Source organism: Artemia sp. Qi Xiang Cuo, chromosome 1 (genome assembly GCF_049724085.1).
Source record: "Artemia sp. Qi Xiang Cuo chromosome 1, ASM4972408v1, whole genome shotgun sequence".
Classification (NCBI taxonomy): Eukaryota; Metazoa; Arthropoda; class Branchiopoda; order Anostraca; family Artemiidae; genus Artemia; species Artemia sp. Qi Xiang Cuo.
In genome coordinates, this window is record NC_142794.1 from 69,059,900 (window position 1) to 69,075,848 (window position 15,949).

Sequence of the window (15,949 nt, forward strand, 5' to 3'; positions counted from 1 at the left end):
GCCTGGTAAAGTGTTCTTAAAGTAGTTATCAGAATTGTATACAGTTTCCTTCTGGAGAGTGGGAATACAGCACCGATAGCAAAAATGCTTGGTGCTATTAAACCAAACAACTCAAAATGTTTTCTCTCTCAGACATGAGAAAAACAATTTATCTGTCTGTATTCAGAGACAATTAGCTTGGGCTCAGTGGAAAAACTACAATATAGGTGTATTTTAATTAAACATTTAATATATAGAGTTAGGTTATATTAGGTATATAATGTATTTAATATAAGCTCAAACAAGGGCATGGTAAAATTCTAATTAAGGGGCTTCAGCATAGCTAGAAAAATAGCCATGTTAGATAAATGAAACTATTAGTAACCTAATGATCCCAAAGCCTAAAACATAGCCTGGGAAGGATCTTTAAAACCTTATAAATTGGGATTGAGCAAATTTTTGAGGCTAAAAATACTTTTCATGCACCTCACTTGAGAAGAAAATCTATTTTGCAAGGTCTAAATTTATATGGCACAAAGATTCTTAGATCAACAAAGGTCAGTTCTCTTGGGAAGGAGGTAGGTACTTCAAATATCTTCCCATAGGATCCTAAAGACTTATTTGTGAGTTTTATTCACCTAAACCAAACTCTGGTAAAATTCTACTTTAGCTAGCCAACTTTTGGCTATCTTAGAAAGGAGTTAGCTTAGGTTAGGAAAATAAAACTTTCAAGGATGTGTCTACAGATTAAAGTATGTCCTGGGGGTAAATTTTTCATTATTCATATTATTGATTTATGAATAAAGTAAACATTCCACTTGATGCCTTTTCTTATGCTCTTTTCGAACATAATAATTATTTTTGTCAGAAACGAATTTTACCCCCACCCCTATATATACCAATTAAGGGTATATATTTGCACATTAGGGGAGGGGGGGTAAATTTTATTTCTTATGTAAATGAGAGGTAAGTTTAACCCCCCTCCCCCCTAATGTAAAAATATATACCCTGAATTAGTATATATTGGGGTGGGGGTAAAACTCATTTCAGACACAAAAAATTATTATATTTGGAAAGGGCATAAGAAAAGCATTGAATGGTTGGCATATGTTTACTTTATTTGTAAGTCAGCAATATGAATAAAAAAAATTACCGTCCTGGGAAGGTACTTTGAAGGACCATTCTCCCCTCCTTCTTGCTCTGCAGGGGTCCTGAAAATTGCCTAGATGACAGGTCTATAGCCTACCTATTAAAATTTTGACTAAACAATATTTTACCTTAATTTTCAGCTATTAGTTTCTTTTTCTCTGGATTTACTTCTGAAAATGCAATTCCTGTTACTTGAGTAGAAATTTAAGCCATATCAATGTTTTTTATTTTATTTATTTAGGATATTTGCATATTGCTAAAACCATTTTTAAGTTGGGATTGAGTTGTGAAGCTGGAAATAATTTTATTGTTCTTTCTTTAAGCAGAAGACATATTTTGCAAAGTTTCACTTTTGTAACACACAGATTTTTAGAGGTTATCATGGGCACTGTTCTGTTTTTCTGAAGAAACAGAACAGGTCACCAAAAAAAAACAGAATACCTGTTTCTGTTCTGTTTTTTGTAAAAACAGAAAACAGCTATTTTTGTTCAAAAAACAGGTATTTAAACAGCTTTTTTTGAACACCTAAAATTGAAAAAAAAAAATTATAGATGATAAGTTTTGGCTTATTATTGTAAAGCTAATTATTATATCAGCTGTTCAATCCTTAAAGCTTATCATTTAAAAAATTTGCTTTCCCCTTGTTTGGAGATTGTCTGGACATACTGCTTTCACACAAAATAATCTGCAATCACATGCAAAATGCATGTTTGCTCAACACACTAGTAGTAGTACACTATGAGGCTTTAGAGTGGTTTCTGGCAGCTCCAAAAAAATCTCTTGGTTTGGGTCCATAAAATAAATGGGTCTCCAATATGAAAACATTAACCTTTTAGTCTCTCTTTCTACCTTTTAAATTTTTTGCCAGGAATGGCACTTGCCACGGGTAGTGTATTTCTCTGGTGGTAACACTTTTGAAAAAAAACCTAGTACTAGTGAAGCATTTTTTTTCCACAAAAAAGGGCAGTTTTTCTAATAAAGGGGTGAAAAACTGTCTGTACACACAAATATCGCCATCATTTTTTTATGGTTATTTTCTTCCATTTTCACGTTCCAAAAAAACACTTTTATATTTAAACTAGTTAATGCATAAACAAGGAAATACATACTAGTTACTTGAGACATTTCGAAAAGAAAATAATTTTCAGTCTGAAATTATGCAGTCAGCTCAAAGTCATTATTTTTTAAGCAGAGCATGTAGTTGATTTGGGAGGGGACAGTTTTCCCCTCCAGGCCATGGTTTCCTCTCCCCCCCCCCCATCCAAATGTTTGGAAGCCATCTTAAACAAAAATATGAAAGAAGAAAAATGCAACGGAATAATGACATTTCTTACTGCCAATTAAATTTTTTTTTTGTTACCTTGCAGCTTAAAGCAGCCTTTTAAGATTAACTATTTCCAAGCCAATTTGTGTGAAAGTTTTTAACAAGAAAAACTTATGGTTTAAGGGTATTCAGGATATTTTTACGGTCCTTTGCACTAGAAAATATTGTTCTAGGCCCTTGACCAAATTCATTCTTAAGTAAATAAGTAATATGAAATTTCTCAAATTCTGAATTTTGAAGGAATTTAAACTCTTTGCTACATAATGCTTTCTTTAAGTATTTTCTTCTCTTAAACAGGTTTTCAAAGGGATGCAAATATAGGGCAATTGTACTTTTTGACAACTTATTTTGAAAATTGCAGTTGCTTTACAGCAGAAAATACTTTCTCCAATGCATGCACTTCCTCTATCATGGAAATTGATACTATTTTAAACTTTTGTTTTAAGGATACAAATGGCCATTCTTTTGATTATGTAGACACGTTTTCATGGTCCATTCCCAAAGGAGAAGGGGTAGTGACCCCCTCAATTATAACTAACTATAACTACACAATCCAAGAATACTAATTTTATTTCTTAGCTGAGCCCACCCCCTCCCCCTGAAAATGTGGATCTGCCAATATTTCAAAGGTGTAATATAAGAAAAATTTACCTTTTGGCCCCCTCCCCCCAGATCTGCACTGTATTTAGGTAAATTAATGAAGAAGAAATTGCTCATGGGAAAGCTCCACAACACTCAAAAAGAGAGACTAGCAGCTTCTTCTCAAAAGATTTTAAGGTATTTACAGCAGAGTTACTAACACTGCTGGAGCGTCTAATAATTTTGAAACCTGCTGTATCCAGAATGACTAGAATCAGCTCTCCTCATTGGACTCTACCATAGCCTCAAGGACTTCAGCAGTAAAAAGGCAAGTTGGAGTGGCCTCTCTTGCAGTCCCTGCATCATTACTTAATGTGTCCTACAGTAATGGTGTCAAAGATCGAGGGACCAGAGAACAAACCCCAAGTGAAAAATCTTTCAAATGTTGAAGGATCCAGATAAGCTGCCTTTTAGAAAAGATTAATGTCAAAGTAAAGGCTTGTCATACAATTTTTTTTTTAACCAAAATTATGAATTCTTTGAGGGGTGCAAAATGGGACTATTGCCGGATCTAGTATTACAAAAGAGCTCAAGCCCTTCTAAGACTACTTGTGCTCGACTGCCAGTTGGATATGAAGAGGTACTTATCATTACAGTGGTATTGTATTTGATAAAAAGTATGGTAATAGCAGCTTATATTACTGTCCAGCTATTAGACATAAGCCAGATACTCCTAATACAATCGTTGCATTTATCGAATGTAAAAACTATTTCCAGGGTCCCCAAGTTTTATTGTAGACTCAATCATTTCCAATGTACTATTCCATCAAACTTTTATGTCAAGAGGGATATGATAATAAAGGTCACTCTCTTTGCAACATCTTTTAATGTTACCATGCTGGCCAGTCAAAATCTTTAGTTTTCTATATACTTTTCGCAGTTTATCAATGTTTGAGCAAGTCTAACAGGTCATCAGATAGCCTGGTCTGCAACCTCGTTTTCTGACAGACTTCCAGCTCCCCACTGTTCTTCTCCATCAGTTTTGCCACCTTCTTCTGTAGACACTACCTCAGTTTAATCAAATTCTTCAGGAAAAGTATCTTCACTTTCAGAAAAAGGAAGAGAAGGCCATCTGAATCATTTTCACCAGCCTTCTGTTTAACTTTTTTTTTCTGGCAGTAACATTTATGTGACGATGGATGGTTCCCCAGGATGGTGCTTTCAAGCCCCCTGTTGTATTGTAAATAAGCTGTTTCATATCTGGCTTATCAAATACAGAAAGTGGCAATTTGTCCTTAAACAGGGTTTTGTAGCAGAGCTTCTCCAGAGCAGTTTCTTTTGATTAGAAATAAGGAATGGTCTTATGTCTGTTCTTCTTATTCCAGATTTCACTAATTTATTATCTTCTGTGTTACTTGCTTTGCTATTGGGAGCTTTCTTTAGGGAAGCAGCCTGACTTGATATATATTTTTTTGAGTTGATTTGGGTTTTTTATTTACTGCACCAGCAGTATATACTTTATTTTGTGCACATTAATTACATGCTTCCTATTAAGATGGTAAATAAATTTTGTGGTAGAGACTCCCTTAGCCTTTAGAGACACTTTGCAGAAGTTGCACCCGATAGGCTACTTCTGTGATTTCTTTTTTCTCATAGGATACCCAGAGAGATAGCTTAAAAGTTTTACTTCGAACATCCAAGTCATCATCAGAAGATCACATCATGCTTTTCTTAACACAAAGGTTGATCTTAGGATTTTGAAAATTGCACCTCCACCAAAACATCTGACCTCTTTCACATCACTGGTGCAACTAGGGGGAATGGGATCAATTGCCTCCTGAGCAGTTTTGTTGGCGCAATAAGCCAAGAAAATGTATCAGTAAATAAAAGCAAAATGATCCCAACTATGGTTTCCTAGAAACTTAGACCATTTAAAGCACAATATTAATATTTACAGGAATTTACTTGTCTATAATGTTTATTTAAGAGACAGATATAAGAAATAATTCACTGCTTAGTATTAATTTTTGTTTAATTTCTTGTGCAGTATGGCAAAAAAATACTGTGTTCACCGGAAGATTGGTATTGTACCGAATGAGTATATCAACATGGTATCCTACTGAAAAGTATATCAGCACTTTATAAGATTCGGCATTGACCTTTTAATTTTTGAGTTTTAATTGTTTTTGATGTTTTTACTATTTGACGTTGACCCTTTTATAGTTTGTTGTTGTTGTTTGTTTTCGGTTTTTCTTGTTTTACTGATGCTAAGTGCAAATTCAGCCTATTTTGGGCTTTTGATAGCCATTTTGGTCCATACAGAAAATCAGCTAGTTAAGCCACCATTTCAACTCTAGGCTTTTCCTTGAAAGGGTTTCTATTGATTTTAGCTAGACATGGTTTTAGTACCATGAGAAAAAGTACATTTGGCTATTTTGTTATGTTGATGCAATAAAGATTTGGTAGCAAAAATATATTCTACTGGACAAGAGCAATACATTTACATTCCTCTCTGACTAAGCATTTAAGAAAATTTGAAATTAATAATCAGTATGTCCCATGTATAGGTCAGTATGGTAATCATAGCAAGTCACTGTTATTTAGCAGCATCAATTCCATAAAACAGTTAATTTAAAAGTTCTCCCAGCTAAAGGTGCAGACTACTTCCCATTTAATGTAGGAGACAGATGCCCTACCAAATTACCAATAGAACCAGGATATATAGTAAGAAGTGATTTGTTTGTATCCTGCCTCTCCTGGACAGCGCCTCTGCAACTTCCCTGTTCAATTGATGGAATAATGTACTGTAAGCAATACATTGTTTTAGTAGAATTAAACTGGACCTTTACTGCACTAACATTCAGGGGCAGATCTAAAGTAAAATCTCTAGGAAGGGCACCAATGAGCAAAATCTTGGGGGGACCCAATGTGACAAAGGTACCAATAATTGACCATATTGACAAATTTATTCTAAAAAAAGAGTGACAAACAATAAAAAAAAGAGATGAGGGCACCAGAGAAAATCTCGGAGGGTGGAGCGGGGTCCCCCCTAAATTCTCCACCACTAACATTGAAGCAAATACCTACTATCATCTGATTTCCAGGCCCCAATTCTGCCTAGCTAAAACAATTTACCAGCACTATTTGATATGTTTGACAGAGTAAGTTCCATGGTTTTACTTATGTTCCAATTCTAAAATCACATGAGGCATTACCATGCTTCTTCACAATTTCAATTTATGATTTAAAGAACCATTTTGTAAGTCCGAGATTCTCAAATATCTCATTCTTGAATCACACAAATAAAATCAGAAACAGAAGAAAAACAGGTAGCCTAGAAAAAAAAACAGAAACAGGATGAAATAGCTATTATAAAAACAAAAACAGAGCAGGTAAATAAAAGGTAAAATTCTACTTTATCTACTTTTGACTATCTTGGAAAGGGGTTAGGTTAAGAAAATGAAACTTTTAGGGATGGGTCTACAGGCTAAAGTATGTCCTGGGAAGATATTTTGAAGTACCCATCTCCACTCCTTCTCCCTCTAGAGGGTCCTGACCTTTAAAAATATATGAGTTATAAAAGTGAAACCTTGCAAAATAGATCTTCTGCTTAAATGAAGTACAACAAAATTGTTTTCAGCTTCACAGCTTTGCTCAATCACAATTTATAAGGTTTTAAAGATATGCAAATACGTTTCCTAAATTTTGGAAATTAACTATTTATATGGCTTATAATTCTGCTCAAATAACTGAAATTGCATTTTCAGAGCTAAAGCCGGAGAAAAAGAAACTGATAACTGAAAATTAATGTAAAATGTTGTTTTGTCAAAATTTCAATGGGTGAAGTCAACTTGTCATGTAGGTAGTTGTCAGGATCCTCTAGAGGGAGGAGTGGAGGTAGAAACTTCAAAATACCTTTCTAGGACAACCCTTAGCCTGTAGACCCATCCCTGAAAGTTTCATTTTTCTAACCTAACCCCATTCCAAGATAGCCAAAAGTAGCTAAAGTAGAATTAAAATACCTTCCAGGACATACTTTAGCCTGTAGGCTAACCTCTGAAAGTTCTATTTTAGGTCAATATATACCAAATCATATTATTGAGTTTCAAATAAAGTGAATACACCATTCAATGTCTTTTTTTATGCTGATCAAAAATATAATAAGCATTTCTATTGGAAATGAATTTCAGCGCCCCCCATATAGGCTATACCTAACCTAACCCTGAATTGGCATATATAGGGGGGGGGGCTGAAATTCCTTTCCCGTAGAAATGCTTATTAGGCTATAGCCTATTCATAATCAGCATAAAAAAGGCATTGAATGGTGTATTCACTTTAGTCCTAACTCAATAATATGATTTGGTATATATTGAACCTATTTTTTAACATAGCCCCTTTCTAAGATAGCTAAAGTGCAATTTTACCCAAACTCTTTCCAAGACATCAAAAAAACTGTATAGGCCTATTAAAGTTTTGCATAGGGCAGAAACTACATTATTACCCATCTAGAATCAAATGGATAAAAAAAATATACCAATTGAAACCGTAATTACCTTAATTTGCAGCTATGAGCAATCTAAGAATTTCTCCCTTTAATTTCAGCAATTTTTCCTGGATATAGTTTGTCACTTCTTCTTCAAAATGTGAATTTGCAGCGTTGCCATAGTCTATACTAAACTATCCGAGTTTTCCTACTAAAATTGTAGAAGTTTATACAGACGACTGGATAACTCAAACCTTGATATATCGAACTATTTCAATAACCTTTCGAAAACCTGTATCAGTCGAAGAAAAAACAGGCATAAATCAAAATAATTTTGCGACTATATTTACCTGTGTAAGTCGAAGTGACCCGATAATTATCTCTATAAAACTCGAAATTCAATGGACAAGTCAAATTTAGTTTTTACTTCACCCTCATAAATCGAAGTTCACCTTTGTATCACGAAGGTAGATAATTTCGGGAGACCACACTGCCTTTCCATGACGACAAATACAAGTTCAAAGGCAGTATCAACCTCTTCGAGGCCATGCAATTTGCCGACAAATGTTGAGATAACATAACGCAATTTGCCCCCCCCCCCCACACACACACACACAAACAAAAATCGATAAAAATGGAGGCACTGTCCTCTGTAAATCCCAGTTTTAATTTGTGCTTCATGGACAAAGCGAAAAGCAGCAAAAGTGCAAGAAAGCCTTGTTTAGTGGAAAAACATTTTTATTACGATTTTATTAGATAATTTACAGGCATTAATGATGCAGTGTTAATTCTTTCCCAAGGGATCATAGCAAGGAAGGCAATTTGTTTGCAAAAGTTTGTCCTTTTAAGTTTTTTACTTCGTTTGATCTCTCGTCATATGTATTAAAAATGATTTTAGCTTCAGTTTGCTAGTTGTGACTGAACTTAAATGCCTTCAGTTGAGCTTCGAATAGACGAGGGCTGTTCCAAATTAGATTGAACTAGTATTACAATGTTTCCCATCGCGAAATGGAAATTTTTGCAATTTAGTTTGACGAAAAGAAATTTGAATTTTTTTTTCACTTAGACCCTTCGTAATATGTTTTATCGTTTGACCTAACCGATTGACTAATGAGCTCAGTGGAACCCGGAATATAGATGTTTTGGCATCAATCAAGACTGTACCGTCAACAGTGTTTGAGTGTCTTCTCTAAAAAAAAAAAACTCACTTTACCTTGGTATCTGGTACGCTTGTGGCATACGGTGTGGTATGGAGGTAAACTTAGACTTGAGCTTAAAAAAAATATTTCGCACCACCGGGTTTGAAGTTTATGTATGAACTAAATTTAATCTTGGTTTATAATTCTCAGCAGTTCTTTAGTATGTAAGAACCTGAACTTATATTTGCCCTAAAAAAAATATTTATTTGGGGTATGGCAAAATAGTTCAAACCAAAGAAAGATTAGAAAATGGTGTAATTTTTATTGTATAACTTTTGGAGGAAGAACATGATGAAACTCAAATATCGTGTTCAGTCACAAATTATCAGCTAGGTTCAGCAAAACATTATAAAGTAGAATTTTAAGCCAAAAGGAATCAAGGTTTTAGTTTGGTTAAGTTGGCTTACCAAATGGCTTACGCATAAACTTTTGAATACAAACTTGCTTCTGATAGGTGGATTATATTCAGATAACTAATAGCAGACCCTTTTAAATAATTAAAACAAAAACTTTCCGAAAAAGAAGATTTCAACGAAATGTAAAAGCCGTAATAAAATTAAGATGAGAAAAAAAAAATAAAAACCCAAAATAACTCAAACTCAAAACTACCAGAAATTACTATTAAGGAATAAATGAAACCCAAAACAAACAGAATCAAATAAACAATCAGAGCAAAAAAAAAAAACGTACAACAGGTTGGCCTCCTAATACAAACGAATAAATTTATCTTAAAACAAGTAAAGCTTAAATTGAGTATGCAAATCAAGCTAAAAACCAACGAAAATTTAAGAGCATGGATACCGCCTCCTTTCCCAACTGTAAAAGTTTAAAACCTTCTACGTCACTGGCGCTTTATTGAAAACTTCAGGACCTACTATCTTTTTGTTGAACACCTTTTACCTGCTCTGGATGGAAAGGTGATTCGCTCCAAGCTGAATCCATCGATATAAAATTATTGCCAGTAAATTAAATTCAAGATAAACTTTCTCTCCAAAACTAGGTTTGGCCTGATTATAATGATTCAACGTTGTAGAATTTAAAACCAACCCCGGCCAATACTGAATTTCTTAACCCCCTAAGATAAATTGTACCTGGCTTTCTATATCTGTTGGTATATTACGGGAACCAAGACTATCATTCCATAAGTAAGGCATTCCCACCCTTTCTAGTAATGCCTTAATTTGGGACGGCCACGACGTTTTCAAACCACAATTCAAACTCTGATAATAAGCTGCTCTTACTAGTCTATCTTCATTAAACCTAATGAGCTTTAACCTCATTAATTTTAATTTGACCTTTACTTTTCTTTGAAGAAATCCTTTTTCAGGAATAATTTTTTTATTAATTTCTGTTCGTTTTTGATTGCCAAAGCTTCAAGTTTTTCAAAATTCCCTATTTCAAAATATTTTATTTAAAACAGAAACTGTATTTGTCTTTAAGTCTTGGTAAGAACTAATAAAATTAAACTGGATAATTTGATATATAATGAAATTAATTTCTTAAAGTTCATCAGCTGAAGATTTTGTTGCCCTGCAATTTTCATTTTATTTTCAATATTGCAATAAGTACAAAAGAAAATGTTTACGAAGTAGGCCTTCTGCTTTTACCGTTAGGGAAACAGACAGTAGCCAAACTGTTGTTTATAGTAAAAACTACAGGTGTATTGAACAGTTTTGGAAATACCTAATAAAATTGAACTGAATTGCCATGATTTTTTGAATAAAATCTCACTATTTTTTTTGTGGGGGGGGGATCGGTCCATGGAAGGAACACCATGGGTAGCTCCCATGATTTGCGGAATAAAATATCGTTAATAAGTTCGTTTTGAGGGGTTTTGCGCCGTGGAGGGAGGGCCAGTTCCCATGATTTTTTGGAATAATAGATCGTTAATAAGTTTTTTTGCGGGGGGGGGGGGGGATGATTTATGGAATAAAATATCGTTAATAAGTTGATTTTTTTTGGGGGGGGGGGGAGAGCATAGAGGGATGGCCAGGGGTGAGCTCCCATGATTTTTGGATTGAAATATCATAAATAATTTTTTTGCGGGCGGGGGGAATCAGGCCAAGGAGGGAGATCCAGGGTTCAGCTCCCATGATTTATCATTGATAAGTTTTTCAAGGGGGAGGAGGATCAGGCCATGGAGGTTCAGGGGTCAGCTCCCATGATTTATCATTGAAATTTTTTTCTGCAGGAAGGGGGATCGGGCCAAAGAAGCCAGGGGTCAGCTCTCATAAGTTTTGGGATAAAATATAATATATGTTGTTCTTTTTTTGGGAGGGGGGAGGGAGGTTTGAGCGCCAGGGGCAAGTTCCAAGATTTCTGGAATAAATATCGTTAATAAGTTTTTTGGGGAAGGTCGGGCCATGTAGGGATGGCCAGGGGCTAGCTCTCATGATTTTTGGAATAAAATATCGTTAATAAGTTGTTATGGGTGGGGGGGGGCTATGGAGGGGGGCCAGGAGTCAGCTCCCATGATTTTTGGGATAAAATATAGTTAGTACGTTGTTCTTTTTCTTTTTTTTTTGGGGGGGGGGCAGGCCATGGAGGGTGGGCAAGGAATCAGCTCCCATGATCTATCATTGATAGTTTTTAGGGGGAGAGGGATCGGGACATGGAAAGCCCGGGGTCAGCTCCCATAAGTTTTGGAATAAAACATCATTGATAAGTTGTTATTTTTTCTGGGTGGAGGTCGGGCCATGCAGGGAGGTCCAGGGGCCAGCTCCCTTAAGTTTTGGAATAAAATATTGCCAATAAATTTTTTTGGTGGGGCAGAGGTCGGACTTACCTGATCTTTGAACTATTTTAAAAACCCTCACATAAAAGCTTTCTATGCCTCCAGGGCATAACTTAAAACACTTGCCCCCGGGCTCTGGGGGGTTGTGCCGACCATGGAGTTTGGTTATCTGATGTTTGAACTTATTTTAACAGAATTGCTATCTAAAAAACTCGATCGGATGGATTCGGGGCAAAGAGAACAGGAAGGGGGTTGGCTAGTTGACCTCCAGTTCCTTTTGACTCTTTAAAAGATAACTAGAACTTTCAATTTCCAATCGACTGAGCCTCCTCCGAAGTTTAAGCGACCAACCCTTCCATAAGAACCTTATATGCTCCCGGGGACTAATTTACAACATTCCCCCCCGGTTCTAGGGGGTTGTGTAAGCACCAGAGTTTTTACTATATGATCTTTGGTCTTTTTTTTAGCAAAATGACTCATAAATTTGATCGGACACATTTGGGGAAAAGACGGCTGGTAGGGGAGGGGGGGAGTTGCCATCTGATCACTTTTTGCTCTTAAAAAAGGGAACTAGAACTTTCAATTTCTAATTGTTTGAGTCCCCTCTAAAGTTTATACGACCACTTCCTCCATGAATACCTTATACTCCCCCCAGGCATAAGTTACAACCCTTCCCCAGGGCTCTGTGGGGTTATGTTGACCCCTAAGTTTCTGTTACCTGATCGTTGGAGTATTTTGAACAAAATGAGTATCTCAAAATTTTATCGGATGCATTTGGGGAAAAGAGGGTATTGTGGAGGGGGGGGCAGATACCCTCCGATCACTTTTGACTCTTAAAAAAGGAACTAGAGCTTTTAATTCCCAACGAAATGAGCTGTCTCTAAAGTCTATACGGCCACTCCTTACATAAAAACCTGTATGCCCTGGGGCATGACTTACCACACTTGCCCCCGTGCTCTGTGGGGATGTGTCGACCCCAAAGTATTTTGGGGTTATCTTTGAACTGTTTTTTTTTTTTACAAAATGGCTTTCTCCAAATTTTGATCGGATACATTTGGAGGAAAACTGCTAGGATAGGGGGGGGGGACTAGTCGCCCTCCGATCACCTTTGACTTTTAGGAAAGGGGAATAAAACTTCCAATCGAATTTTTCCCCCTCCGAAGTTTATACGGCCACCCCTTCCATATAAAGTGCCTCTGGGAAAAAACAAACAAACATTAGAGCCTTATGACCTCTACTATAGGCAACGCTATAGCGTTGCCTGATGCGTAACATAGGCGATTTTTGTAAAAGTGATACTATTCCTCTACCTCCATCTTAAACACATAGAATGAAATCACAAACAAAATGTCTTGTTAAAATAGATGGCTGATAAATACTGCTTCATCTTTAGCTTTTTTTGGAATCAAACTTAATTCAATTTGAAGCAGTCAACTGCTTGGTTGAATTGAGCTTTCCAGTAGTAAGCAGAATCACGGCTTAAACAAGGAAAAGCACAGTAAACAACTGCAGATATATTTTCGACGTAGATCATAAGACTTCACTTCAGTTCGCAACTGAAAGTTCTGGCTCAAGGACAAGCGAAATCCATCGTTAATGCAGAAATAATTATACACAGCTTTCCAAAATATAATATCATTATCATCAATCAATCCGGAAACCTTCCGTAACAACTGGGGCCCAACTGATATATCGGCTGCCCGATATTATTGGACCGACATGAGGGTCAGTGTCATTATCAGATATCGGAAAAAATATCGGTTATCGGCCGACATTTTTCTCTTGCACAACTTGTCCAGATAGAAGGCACCAGATTTCCTCAGGTAATTTTTGCTTGCCCATTCCTTGGGGGTGGAGCCACCAGCCAAGTCTGACCATAGCGGAGAGAGCAGCACATGTGAGTCAAATGAAGTCAAAGTATATTTGTTGTCAATACACACCCGGTGCAGCAACGTTCTAAATGTATGGTGACTTCAAGAACGTACATCCTCTATAAAACAACTAAAAAGAATACAATGAATCACACAATTTTGTTTAGTGAATGTTCACTTGTGTGGGTGAAAGACCTAAGATCCAATCGGTTAAAACCATGACATCCAGTCAGGGGCGCAGCAAAGGAGGAGAGGGGGTGTTTTAAGTTGGGGTGGAGGGGGCTCCAAGGTGTCGCCGCCACGTGTCAACACCTTGGAAATTTAGCGTGTGTCCTCATTTGTCGGCATACTGGGCGATTTTGTTGACACACTCTATAAATTCCTTCTGAAAGCTTAAAACTTTAGCTGCATCCAGTGCGCCTAGCATGTATCATTAATAAGAGACCATATCATATGAATGTAAAGTAAATATCTCACATTAATATGTGATAAATTCAATGTCCCGCTATTGAAATATGAGTTTTGAATAATCAATTTCAATAAACATCTTATGCTTCTTTCAGTCAGATTTTCACGTATTTGTGTTTATGCAACTAACCTGACTTCTTTGACTAGATTTTTTCTTATTTGTTACTTCCACAAATATCCGCCATTTCGTTTGTGTGCTCAGAAGCTGCTGATTAGAAAAGGTAAAGAAAATCAAAAGATCTTTGTAAATGGCCTAATTTCAGAATACACAGTGAATTATTGGGGCTGTTCTTTGGTGCGTAATAGACCAGGAAGAAACACGCGAGAATGAATATGGGCAACGAATGGGGGTTTTCAACTTTAGATAAGGTTTTTTTTTTCTGAGGGGAATTTACTGGCAAATTATATCATTATCGTGTCGGTACGCAAACGATATATCGGTATCTGACCCCAAAAACCCATATCAGTCGGGCCTAGTAAAAACTGCATACGTTCGACCCTTGCCACTTTCTTGCAAAACTGAAGTCAACAGAAAACAAAAAAGAAAATAGGATAAAACCAAGGTGTTGTTCCCACAGCACATTTACTTAAATCATACATGATGAAGGCCTTTGTCCTATAAATATTCGATTTTTTTTTTACAAAAAGAAAGTGTTTTGATGTTGGACGTCAAATGAGATTATAAAAATGTTCGAAACGGCCTAAATTATACCAACGTCTTTTGCTTTTTTTATTTCGCTAAATTCTCACCAAGGTGTTGATCCCATACCACAATTACTGAAATCATGCTTGATGAAGGCTTTTGTCCTATAAAAGTTCGACTTTTTTTCTTGCAAAATGAAAGTGTTTTGACTTTGGAAGTCAAATGAGATTTAAAGATGTTTGATATGCCCAAATTATACCCATGTCTTGCTTTTTTTTTTAATTTCACTAAATTCTTAAAAATATACCAGTTCAAATAGTATTTTTTCATTATCAATTTAAAAGTATAAGGTATTAGGGCATGTAACTAAAGTAAATACTTATTTGAACCTAATCACAATTATTTGATTCGTTTATGAAGAATGGTTTTGTCTTATGCATGTTGCAGGATTCCGTTATTTTCTCTGTATACATCTTTAGCATAAAGAGCAAGGGGTTAGGAGGGGACACCTCCCCTTACATAAGCAATAATTGTCCCTTTTGAGTTTTAATGTCAATCTTTACTTGCATTTGAGTAAACTTGTTTTAAATTCAATAAATTAAATGTAAAACAAACAGCTGAACAGGATGTGTTTCCTTATGTATTAATGAAAACAACATTAATGCAATTATCAGATAAAATGTTTAAATGAAAGAAATAAATTAATTGCTTAAGCGGAATAATGTCAAACAATTATCGGTTTGCGATTTCGTAGAATTAAATAATCTTATATAAAAACTATGGTATACTATAGGAAGTTCTATTTTGAGTAGTTAGATCTTTTCCTATGAAATAAAAATCGTTTTTTTTCTAATATATATTTTTGTTGTTGTTGAAATTACGCTTTTTTATTGGATGGCATAAATTTTTCTTTTCAGGGGGCATTAATTCTAATTTTGCACAAGGATTTATATAAAATATTTTTCTAGAGTGATACATCATCAAATATGATAAATTACAAATTTTTTTTAACGAAGGGAAGTCTAACACAATAGGGAATTTGGAAGATCAGATAGTGGGGCAGTACACCGAACAGGACGATTCCCCCTTTTTACTTAGTGAAAAGCTTTTTTTAATATACTTAAATGGGTTAAAAAAACTGAACACGATAACTCCGATAGTTTTGTGGAATTACCAAATACACTGATACATTTGTGGATCCAATATGATTTTTTTCATACCCAATTTGCTGTTACGAATTTCCATGGAAATTCCTTAAGATTAATATACAGGGGGGTGGCAATTCGTCCCCGAGCTTCCCTTCAGTTGGAGGGATGCATTTGGGCATGGTAATCACTAAGAGTGCTATGTTTGGACTACTAGAGTCACGCTTGGGAGTCAAAGCTAGAATCAGCTTTGTTCAATTAGCAATTCAGAGGAAAAAAAATCGCGAGGATTGTGAGAGTAGTGTTTCGATTTCGTACGGCTAAGCAGTAGAGTTTTAATCAAAACCAAGCGTTGCGTAAAAAACTTAAACAATG

The 15,949-nt window shown here is 35.7% G+C and overlaps 1 protein-coding gene across 1 annotated transcript in view; it reads right to left on the reverse strand.

Moving 5' to 3' along the window:
- Window positions 1-7,713, reverse strand: part of LOC148956653 (putative lipid scramblase CLPTM1) — a 51,479-nt gene extending 43,766 nt beyond the window's left edge. The window contains exon 1 of the mRNA XM_089086497.1: window positions 7,585-7,713. The gene's annotated coding sequence lies outside the window, so the exon portion shown is untranslated. The remainder of the gene's footprint in view (window positions 1-7,584) is intronic.
- Window positions 7,714-15,949: the final 8,236 nt, after the last annotated feature.